Source organism: Megascapheus bottae, chromosome 4, assembly GCF_031878675.1.
Source record: "Megascapheus bottae isolate mThoBot1 chromosome 4, mThoBot2.hap1, whole genome shotgun sequence".
Lineage (NCBI taxonomy): Eukaryota > Metazoa > Chordata > Mammalia > Rodentia > Geomyidae > Megascapheus > Megascapheus bottae.
Genome location: NC_143512.1, coordinates 57,571,449 through 57,584,385, shown reverse-complemented (window position 1 = coordinate 57,584,385; position 12,937 = coordinate 57,571,449).

The window sequence follows — 12,937 nt, the reverse complement described above, 5'->3', positions numbered from 1 at the left end:
TCCATAGCTTCTATTGCTTTCTTCTGATCATCTAGAATTTTTTTCTGTTAGATCTGCATATATAAATACTTTGTAGTTAAGATATTAATATGATAGTTATTCTTTATGACAATGGAAGGAATTTGCTAATGTATTAACTGAATAGGTAAATTGACTCGTTATTTTATTCTTTTTTCATATATTTTTATTGTAATTAATGGAAGAGTTACATTATATTCATCAGATAGAAGGCACATCACAAACAATGATACCTTTCATGTCTTGGTCTATAAAGTAGTTCCTTAAATTAAATTTGACTTTGTGGCTATGGAAAAGCTGTTATTTTAGCCACAAATCTGTAGCTATATTGAACACTTCCATTCAAATTTCTATTCTCTCTACATCTCTTTCCTCTCTGTTGAACCTTCAGAAAATATAGTATTACACATAATACATGCCTTGACATTTTGTTATAATTAAAAAGGGATCCAAAATTGTTTGGAAAATCACTATCTCAAACAAATCTTTGACCACAAGTCAGATTTCATATTTCAAAGTTCCCTTTCTTTTGGAAGTTTGGAGTAGTCAGAGTGGAGTCCTTGGAGCAAATCCATCTTTCTGATATTTCTCATAAAGAGATGTCCTTGCTACCTACATCTGCCAGCCTAATGGTAAAATTCATTTCCAAAATTAATGCAAATTAACTATGGTAAATCTTGATTTAATCAGAATCATTGGCAGAAATAAAACTCGATAAAAGTCCTTGAGATAGAATCAGGAAATAATTTTCAAATATCTGGAAAGTATCTTATTGTGAAGATGATGATAACAAAAGTCTTTATCACTTTTTTCTTAGCATGTGCTGGTTATACAAAGATGTTTCTTATGAGGTTTCCATAAATTCCTATAACATACTCTATTCTTTCTTATCACATTTCCTTCCTTCAAAATCATTTTATTGCATCATTTTTTTCATACATGTGTAAGAAGTACTTTGATTATGTTTCTCTTCCTTCTCTTCCTTTCTCTCTTTTCTCTTCAGATTTATGTCAAGAAGTGGCAGAACAGGATCAAATGATAACTCTACTTTCAGTTTTTTTTTTTTTTTTTGCTACTCCTGGGCTTGAGCTCAGGGCCTGAGCACTGTCCTTGGACTTTCTCAAGGCTAGAGCTCTACCACTTGAGCCTCCGCACCACTTCTGGATTTTTTTCTATGTATGTGGTACCAAGGAATCGAACCCGGGTCTTCGTGCATGCTAGGCAATCACTTTAACCACTAGGCCAAACTCCTGGCCCTTTCAGTTTTTTTTATGTACAGATATTTAACGTTCCTGCCAACATCAGCAATATTGTACACCATTTCTTTTCTTCAATGCCCCCTAAAAATTTAAATTAATAAGTTGTAGTTGATACTAATACACTCATCATATAATTGAACAATGTCCACATAAGTTAAAAATTAAATATTATATTTAAAAGAAGCTAGATCATTAAACTATCTACTAATCTCCTTGTGGCATACTTATTGAAGTAAAAGAAAGATTTATCCATTTCTATTGGTTACAACTCAGTGAGAATTTCTGAAATTTAATTTTTTCTCATTCAGAAACCAATGTGTCTTTAATTATATAGCTTAAATATTGGTGACTAAATCAGTCTTGTCTTCAGGATCAATCTGAAATTAGTCCATGCCATACTGGGTTGGGGAGCACAATACATTGGGAGAAAAATCTTTTCTGTCATTCATTAATGTGTATAAGAATTTATTTGAAATAGCATAGGGAAGGGGGAAAACAAAATGAAAGGCTGGGATGGGGGGAGAGAAATGGGGACCAAAACATGAGAAAGGGAATCAATGTTTGTGAAGAAATGGACCTTCTATCTGGCAAATATAATGTAACCCTTCTATTAATTACAATAAAATATATGAAAAAAGAAAAAGAAAAACAAGAATTTATGGTCGTCAATCCACCATATAAAACCATCTTTATCAAATTCAGGAAAATGCCTTGCAAAATTCAAACAAATAATGTTAGCAATATTATAATGTCTTTAAAACTGTAAGCTTGTTATTAAAGAAATCCTATGTCTGTGCTTATTGAAACACAAAATGTCATTGGGCAAGAACTAAGCCAGGTAAAGCAGTGTCTCTTCAGTCATGGCTAATGTAGCTGGAGGTATTTAATTTGGAATTTGGAGTCTGCTGTCTTTACATTGGTAATTTCTACAATAGGGTCTACAGGAAAAGTCAAACTTGGCAGTGATTACTGGTGTTTTCTCTCAGAGCTATCATGGCATAAAATATTTTTTATAAAGATCACTGTTCCTTTTTTTGGTTCTTTTTTATCTTCAGTATTGAATGGCAGATGTCTTTAGCAGTTCAGGTATAAACACAGCTAGAAACTAGAAAAAAAATAAATTTCAAGCTAAAGACTTTAACAAGTCTAGCAAATGGAGCACTGCCAAAGGGAAGAGTAGGGAACAAAGGTCTTGGAAGCAAACACAGGGGCCTGAGCCAAGAAATCTTCCTAATGATCCTTGCAAAGGTACAGCCAGGCCTTGAACAGCTTTTCCTGAGTTACCGCTGCTGAATCAGCTTGCCTCTAATTAGATTACTTATTTTACTGGTAGAAGCCAAGCTAGGTCATTCCTGATGGACTTCAAGTTAAATTTCTTCCAAGAGAATATTGACGTTGATGAGAAGCTCTGCAAACTCTTTCTGTGATTCCAGTACAGCCTTCCTACGGAAGTAGTGTTCATCATTTAAGAGGCTCGGCATCTACATCTTTCTATTTTAAAGACCCACATAAAACATACGGTATAGAAAAAAAGAAACAAACTTTCTTGCATGATACTACCTTCTTGTATCAGCAATTTAATTTTAAGTTCAGTATAGAAAACAGATCGCAAGTGTTAGTATAAAAGCTGATTTTCCTAATTTTTTAATTTTCTTAAATCATCCCATTTGATAAACACAATTTTGTAATACAACAGAACTCACTAACAATACATATGTCAAACATTGAGCTACATGAAAGCATTCAGAACTCAATGGTAACATAATGAAAAATTTTATTTCCAGGGTTTTCTTGAAAAGACAAACTTATAACAGGAAATAGAATGATTATGTCCAGGGTTTGAGGGTAGGCTCATAGCTAATTTTTTAGCATGATAGAGATATATTTATATAAGTATTTATAGTTTCAAAAATTCATATAATTACATGCAGAATAGCATAAAGCTTGCAGCCTATGAATTATTCTTAGTGTCTCAAGGATAATTTGCTTCCCTTGCTGCATAAAGAAAATATGAGTGCTCAGAAAGAAGCTATAAAGTTTAGCATTTCTATCTTCTTCTCAATCATTTTTTTTCTTCTATGGAATTGTACCTGCATGTTGGTAGTACATAAATAATGGCATGTGTGGTGTCTGCTAAAGTCGACTCAGTTTTCTCGCTCATCCTTGTTGGTGAATTTCGGACGTTCTCCCCCACAACTTTCGGGAACTTCCTAATCTTCTTCTCCAAGCTCCATCTGTTGACATAATCATTGCCAAAGGAAATCATCTCAGTAGTGATAGTAAATGAGTTGTACTACTGCTCACGTTTGGGGAACCATCAGACCATAGCATCGGGTTTGTTTGTTATATGCTACAAAATGATTCCTTCTTGAGAGACTGAAAATGCTGAAGTGAGCATTTTAATTGGACCTTTTCCTTTTAGACACAACACAAATCCACTCTCATATTCTTTTTTTTCTTTTCATTCTTATAATCTTCAGAAGAAAAAAATATCTGACAATATAAAATTTGATCTTTTTGTCATATATCCTACTGTATAGAAATTTGACAATGGGAGAATACTCTCTTTATCATTTTATTTCAAAACATTATTTGGAGTCACTTGCAAAAACATAGATAGAATTTAAACATTTCATAAATTATCAGTATTGTACAGTTTTTCTAATATATGTATATATATATATTCACCACAAAAATTGAAAATCTGCAATGTAACTTTAAATTTTACTTAATTATTTTGAAAATAAACATACATTCAGTTTTAACCTTTTTGCATTTTTATTCAAGCCAGTAGAAGAAATCAGTAATAGCTTTCCCAAATAATCATTTGCATCTATTCATTGTCTATTTTGTTTCAATAATTTGCAAAGAAAATAAGATATACTGCAATGGTTTCCCTCACTTGTCATAATCAGTAGAAACCTTGGGCTCTCCTAGCAGAGATTTGCAATAGAGCAAAACCTTGATACAAAAGGCCATGTAATAGGATGATAAATGAAAGGATCTCTAAGATATAGAAACATAAGCCATATAATGAATGATTGCTGTTGTTAAGGTACTATGTTATCTCTCATCTCTTTTGCTGTCCCTTGGTTATCTCATATTGTTACAGTATCTCACTTTGTTACCTTATATATCTGTATATATTTGTATTTGGTTGTTTGAAATTGGATAGGGAACGGGGGAAAACAAGATGAGGGGTGAGGGTGGGGGGGAGGGAAATGGGGACCAAGACATGTGAAAGGGTATCAGTGTATGGGAATTAATGCACCATCTATCTGGCAAATATCATGTAACCCTTCTATTAATTACAATAAAAATATATGAAAAATATTTAAAAAAGAAAATAAGATATATAAGCACGGAAAGAATTTATTTCTCCTAATTTATCTTACCAACAATTGACTGCTGGGCTATAGAGATACAGACTATAACCAATATCATGAGAGATTTCCAATTCCAATTAGAATTTAAATTGCTTTTCTTCTCTTTGGATTATATTATTGTTATGTATATTGGTACATCATATAGCCTATTACCTACATATTTACTAAATGTTATGCATTCTTATTTTGGAACACAACTTTCTACAGTGTGCATATCACCATTCATTTTAGGATTTTTGTGTTGTTTTTGCAGTTTTTTTCATATATTTTTCATTGTAATTAATACAAGGGTTACATGATATTTGCCAGATGGATGGTTTTTGCAGTTTTATTTAAGATGAAGCTATTAATATAAAAATTCTAGTTTTAATTCTGCAAGGATTAAGATACGACTCTAGCTTTTATTATTTTCAAGTTATAATTCTTAGTTTGTTTTTTCTGTTTTTTTTGCTAGTCCTGGGCTTGGGCTCAGGGCCTGAGCACTGTCCTTGGACTTTCTCAAGGCTAGAGCTCTACCACTTGAGCCTCAGCACCACTTCCAGCTTTTTTTGATGTATGTGGTACTGAAGAATCAAACCCAGGTCTTCATGCATGCTAGGCAAGCACTCTACCACTAGGCCAAACTCCTGGCCTGAAGTTATAATTCTTAGTAAGAATTAAGTCATCATCTTAACTGTGCCTAAAATGACTAAGAACAACCATGGTTTTGTCAAAGGTATTGTCAAATCAAAATATTTAACAATGATCCATTTTATGAAAGACAAGTAATGAAACTCTCTCAGGGACATATGTTCTAAAATATCTTTATGTTCAAAAGAAGTTCAAATGTTTGAGACAAATTATATTTTAAAAGAGTAAAGAAGACCTTATAGTTTACCTGATTTTTACACTTTCTATATTCATGTACAATAAGTAAGTATGCTTTAAAAAAATCAGATGAAGTACATCTTTATATCAACAGTAAAATTGATATTCTATTTCAATGAAAATAAATTATATAAGATTGTTTTCTGAATAAGAAAATTTAAATACCACTTAGGACATTAAGTTTATTTGTTTTGCAAATGCAGCAATTCATTCTACATTTATAAAATCCACAATATTTAATTCTGCTACTTATTGACATATTCACCTCACAGTGACAATAATGGTCAACCTCATCACAAATGTCAAATTTAGTTGATACAAACTCCTCATAAGCATCTTTTCTTCATTTAAAAAATTGTTATGTAAAGGTGATATACAGAGAGGTTACAGTTATGAGTCAGGTAATGAGTACAGATATTTTGAACAGAGTCACACCTCCCCTTCCTTTCTCCCCATTACTTTCTCCCTTCCCCAGACACAAGTTGTGTAGTTCATTTTCAACATATAGGGTTCAGTGAGTGTCACGTTGTATTGTTCACCCTTTGTCTCACCATTTCTGTGTTACCCCCTTATCCACCCTGAAATAAACTTACAACCAAGACTAAACAGAAACAGCATCAAAGAAAAGCATCCCTTCTGTTTCTGTTTCTTGGAGTTCATTTTGATAAATATAATTTTATATGATCATAGCCACATAGCAATAGAGCCTTTATGGATCCTCTCCTAAGAATATTCTCCTTTTGTGTGATTATGTGAATGTCAAGACTAGTTGTGTTACTTTTTGTATCCAAGTTTATTTTTCTTGGTCATGGGGCTTGAAACCTGGGCTCTTCAGCTCAAGGCTACCACTCTACCATTTGAGCCACTTCCAGTTTTCTAGCAGTTAATTGGAGATAAGAGTTTCAATGTCTTTAGTGTCTGGGCTGGCTTTGAACAATAGTCCTCAGATCTCAGCCTTCTGAGTAGCTAGGTTTACAGGCATGAGCCACCATATCTGGTTCTCCAATGGTATTTTCTTTTGTCTTTTACCACCCAGTATGTTTATTTGTAGATTTATAGGCACCTTCTAGCTATCATGAATGAGGGAAACCATGCAACCTATGTTTCTTTGGGTCTGGCTTATTTTCTTATTGAAAATAAAACACAAAAAGTTTGATAAAATCAGAAAATTTCCCAATATATTGTTCAGAAAGGGAAGTTATGCCATCTTAATGTAATTTTAACTAAGAACAAAGCTCAAGAGTTAGGAAATTGTATTTCCAGTACACTGTGTGCAGGTACCTGTGTCCATAGAGTCTTCTGTAGATTTCCATTTTCTTTACTCTTCCTCTCTCAAATTATTCTGAACTGTGACGTGATCCTCAGGTAAGAAACTAGTAACACATTTACCAAGATGTAATCGGAAGCATTGCAGGATATCTTTTATTCTGATTTTTTTCTTTAGTATTTCCTACTCATCAAGTTTCTGCCATTATACTGTCTAGATTTCAAATTATATTTTGTTTCTGGATAATTTAATTCCTTTAGTTTTTTTAATAAAATTATTCATAAAATATAAAAAGATATGAGAATAATCTGAGAGTTGACTGTTAGATGATTCCTACACATGTACAGTTATATGTGCGTCCATATAAGTGCATAATTTTACTGATTCTGGGACTTGAACTCAGGTGCTGGGCACTGTCCTTAGCTTCTTTTGAACAAGGCCAGAACTTTACCACTTGAGGAAGAGTGCCACTACTGGCTTTTTTCTGTACATGTCGTACTGAGGAACCAAACCCAGGGCTTCTTGCACTCTACCACTAAGACACATTCCCAGCCCTCAAAATGCATTTTTGAAGAAGAAAATTTGTAATATGTCATGGAGTTAATGACATCTTAAAAGTACAGCTACCACAGTGAAACAATCCCCTGTGGAGAGCAGCTAAAAAATCATCAGATTCTTCTGAAAAAATATTTTTCAATATTTGAACAGTATGTGTAAGTTATAAAAGAGTTAGTAAAAATTTTACCAACAATGAAGCAAAAATAATAATGTATCAACAGAAATGTAGAAAGTCTATCAGTGAGAGGATATCACATATAATTTTAAAAGCTTTTCTGGATTTTATTCCCCAAAGCACCAAAATGGCTCACAGAGGACATAGAAACATTAATGGAAGTAAAATGTCCTCAGGATTTATTAGTATAAATAGAAAAATATTTAAAAAAGAACTAACATCAAGTTTTGTATTGATGAGGATTAAAAAAATTTTTATGTAGCCTTGTTGATTCCATATAAATTATTTTGAAATTCTTAGGATTCATCAAGTTGGTAGAACATTAATTTAAAATAACTATGGAACATCTGAAGCCAGTTCTCTTTTGAATACTAAGGAGTTAGTTCATTTTACACATCTTTGCTGTGGAGAGAAAACACCTTGCACAGTATGCTTGTCAGAATCCGTCAATACAATTGTTTGCTGCATGAACCCTAAAGCAACATCAAAGGGTCCTACAAGCAGAGAATCAATATCTTAATGCCAGCAGCAGAGACAGAACTGTGACCGAGATTGCGTTTACTGTTGATCAGGTTACAGCCTCTCCAAGCCCACCCTGGAAAAGTAGCAGCAAGCAAACCCAAGAACCCACTTGGCAGAGCCTTTCTTTCAGCCGTTGCTATTGAACAGGCTTTACTTTTATCTTACAATGGGAGTGGGATGGTTAAGAAAGAAAGGGACATAACAAAAAAAAAAGCAAGAGGAAAGGGTTTCTGAGTAGTTCGTTAAATGTACTGTTTCAAAACAGCAGTGCTGTTTATTGTACCATAGGGGAGTGGAAGCTATGAAAATGCTAGGAGACAGGGACAGTGTGTGTACTGAGGCATCCTTAGGCTGGCTCAGCATACAGGATCACTTTCGACTCACTAGCCAGTCATGCAGGCTCTCAAGGGGGAAAACAGAGCAGGACTGGAGATAATTCAAACGCCTGCCAACTAATTTAGCTCCATCCAGTAAGGACTGAAATGACGATTTAATGTAACTTGTTGCATATATCACATAATGTTATCATGTTTTAATAATGAGGTGTTCACAAAGAAAGAATCAATCTAGGATACTGTTATTTTAGCACAACAGAATTGTAGGATTGATTTTTAATTCCCTTAGATGATTTCATATAAAATGCAAGTACAAACTTCTTGGATTTCATTTTGTAATTGGACCACATTTTATAAAACAAATAGGAACACATGCTCCAGATAAAGAAGATGTGTAATAACTGACGTTGAATGTTTAGTGAAGAGTCAGCATTAAACTGTGATATGCACAATTCATAAAGGAAATGGAAATAGAACAAATATTGGACTAGTTATGCCAGGTATGAGGAAAATAGGAATTTTATTAACTCAACAAAATACAAACCACTATGAACAATTTAAATACAATATACATAACATTCGAGGCAAATACTTACCTAGAATATACATTTATTAAATTTATCATTTTAAAAATGACACTACCCAATGCTAACATTTCAAAAATTGTTAAAGTACAAGGAAGCTGAATAATAAAATATTTTTATGCTATAAAAGAAAAAAGTTATTAAAAAGTCATTCTTTGAATGGGCTGTGGACACAACTTCAAAATAAACCATGTTATGATTTAGAATTACACAGGCACAATATCGGCATCAATGAGAAAATTATTTGCTTATAAAATGACACAAACTGGTTTGTACTCAACAGAAATATGAAGTTGTCAGCCATCCACTTGCAGCTTATCTTAAAGTGAACTCAGAGATTCATTATTATTCTGGTAGGGCCGAAGTTTTACAGCCAGTTGCTCCATTGCTGACACAGCAGACTTGGCACATTGTGTCTTCTCTAGTCCCACTTTATTTTTTTACAAAATTTGCATTTTAACTAATAGATTTAGAACACTGGTCAGTGATCGCAGAAGGCATTTACTATTTTCTCTTCTTGCTTGTAAATGGGTTACTGCAGGTGGACTGAATTAGATAGGAGATTTGACACACTATACTTGTTTATTTTAGAAAGCTATCAACATGGGGGCTGCATAAGGATTCAAGACTTTTTTCATTAATGAAATAAGAAAAATATAGTCCCTGATAATCTTCATTTGTTTTCTATAACTACATTTAGTCTTTAAAAACTGTGAAAAAAGAAAAGAAAAAAAGTTTATGATATGAGTACATGAAGCTTTTAAGGGATACATTAGAAATAAGTATTTCATTAAACAACAACCCAAACATATTATTTTTTAATTCTTTAGATACATATGTATCTACGACATACAAACCTTCAGCTTAATTTTAGTTATATTTTAAAATCTATGAGCCAGTGATTGTATCTAGAGATTCCCTTCTTGGATACTTGTTTGCTAAAAATGACATTTGAAATAGGATATAGAAATCAATGTGAATGAATTCTTTAATAAACAATCCTTTAGATATTCTTAATTGTTATTGCAAAGGTGAGATACAGGTATTATAGTTACATAGGTCCGTTAAAGAGTATACTTCTTTTTTGAACAATATCACCCCTTCCTTCACTGTTTCCCAGTTTTTATATTCTATCCCTGCCCAGAAGATTTATAGTACATTTCCAGCATAGTGTCTAGTGAGTGCCTATGCTACATTTACCTCACTTTGTTCTAGCATTTCTGTACCCCCTTACCCTCCCAGAAACAGATAAACAAGATACAAAGAAAAAGAAAGACAGCAAGAGAGGAAAGACAAAGCCTTGTTTCCATTTCCTTGGTTCATTTCGATAACGATTATTTTATAAGATCTGCAGCTTTGTGTTCCCCTCCTAAAAATACTGTCCTTTGCTCTCACTGTGTGTGAATGCCTAGAGATCTGTCTGATTTATCATTGCCCAATGTAGGTTTTTTGTTGTTGTTGTTTTTTGTTGTTAAAGTAAGTTTGTCTTTGAACGACATGTTTATATGACAGTGGGACTCTTCCCTGTCAGTATCATTAGGTTTGCTCTTCACTACTCTTCATGATTCAGCAATTTGTTTTTAAAGAGGTATTTCCTCCTATCATGTGTGTACCTATTTAATGTCTTAAGAATTGATTAGCAAACTGTAGGAGGAACATTGATTAATGTGAGAGTTAAGATTCTAAAAACCAAAATCACATTGTTTTGCTTTTGTAACACACAGGCATTTTATTATTCAGGTTCCTTTTAGTTCTATAGTTTTCATTTGACAGAGTATCAGAAGCAGATTTTATTGTTTTTTTTAAACAATTTTATTTCAAAGAGAAAAGTTTTGTTGTTCAATTCTGACTTCATGGTTAAAAAAGGTCCTCTGTTCTGTGTAGAAATGTAGAGTAAGGAGAATTGTCATAACCAAGATACATGTGTGTGTTTGTGTGTGAGTGTGCACATGTGTGATATTTTGATTTTTAGAAATATTACTTTACATGCTATTTTCACTAGAGGAATTTTCATTATGCAATTGAAGATAAATAAATATAGGGTAGTGAAGCCTAAAATACGTTTTCATGAGAAAACTACAATTTTGCTTACATAATTTTAGTTCTAATAAATATCTGAGCATGTTATTTTAAAGCTTTTTAAAAAATATCACAATCTAGGAGCTGGGAGTTTGGCCTAGTGGTAGAATATTGCCTAGCATGCACGAAGACCCAGGTTCGATTCCTCGTTATCATATACATAGAAAAAAAGCTGGAAGTGGTGCTCAGGCTCAAGTGGTAGAGCTCTAGCCTTGCGAAAGTCTGAGGACAGGGCTCAGGTCCTGAGCTCAAGTCCAGGACTGGCAAAAAAAAAAAAAACACAATCTAAATAATACCAAGTCTAAACTATATGTGTGGAAAAAAATTTTACTTATGAAGAAATACGTGCAAACATATTCTAACATTGTTTGCTTATTGTCTGGATCATTTTGCACTACCTAACTGCAGAATTGCAGTATGAAAATGAGACTGGTGTAATTCTGCTCAAAGAAATTCACTTTAATCCAACCAACAATTTTTCACAAACTCAATCAGCAAGTGAGAACTGACACTGTATTTTGAAATCTATTTTACTGTTAGACATGTAAAAATTGCTCTAAGTCTTTTTTAATTTAAATTCTAGATGTATGAACTATAAATAGACACCCATGATTCAATAGGAATATGACCTCCAAAATTAAGGATAATGGTATTTCTTGCCTTCAAAAACAGTCTGTCTGTGCACTCTTGTTTATAGACTCGTAATTATCCTAAATATCGTCACTCATTTAAAATGTTTTTATCATCTGACTGACCCCAATAATATTGGACTAAATTCATTTATAAAAATAATATAAAGATGCAATGTCTTTGCATACACTCCTGAGATGTATATCTAAATACATGCCAGTGTTCCACAATCCATACTCGTTTTTGAACCTAACAGACAGCACAAATACTTTTTTGTTTGGCATAAACTTCATTGTCTTCTTCATATCAACAATTATTCACTTTACATTATCTATATTAAGAAATCTAACATCCCAGGAGTTTGTATTATGGATGTAGGTGAATGGATGATGAGCCACAAATAATTGAATTATCTACTATGTCACAACGTAAGTACTGTGAGAAAAAAGGAATGTTAGCATTGGTCTCTTTAAATTGGGAGGAGGAGAAATGTGTCATTTTGTTTCATTGAAATGGCATTTATGAGTGGGGATCAGCTGATTAAAACATGGTGTAATCATGTGAGAAATTCCATGGTTAAACCACTTGGAACAATTAGCATACACTAAAATAGCAAATGATGAGAATGTCAAACAGGTCCTGTCCCGAGAGTTCATGGCAGTGACAGGGAGATCAGGGAAATAGTAGAGGGAAGGAGGTAAATACAAACAAAATAGCGTACGCAGATATGTGCAAATGGATCAATGAAGCTTGTTGAGGGTACCATGGAAAAAATGGGAAAATGAGGATGTGACAAAGCAGTGAGTCTTATTAAGACACATTATATGAACATACGGACACATGAACATTGAAAATCCCACATACCACCAATTGATACTAATATATAATAGAAATGGCATTTGAACAAACTCAAAGGAAGGAGAATGTTGGAAGTCACACTTTTATCAACATTGCAAGGAATTCTGAAAGAATCCTCTAATTATAAGTAAGTTGAAATGGAGAGAAAATAAGGTAATGCTATATACACCTTGAAGAAAAAAACAATTTTTAAGCAAAAGACAATAGTAATACTGGTCAAACACAAGCAGTGCTTTTATTAAGCTAATTAATCAAACCACATTGTCTCAATCTATTTACAAACCTTTTCTAATATTTTACTTTATGTTTTTTTTTCTCTTTTATCCAGTTAAAAAAATCTTTCCTATTATCCTTTTGGTTCATTAAAATACTGCTTCTAACATTCATTTTTTTCAAACA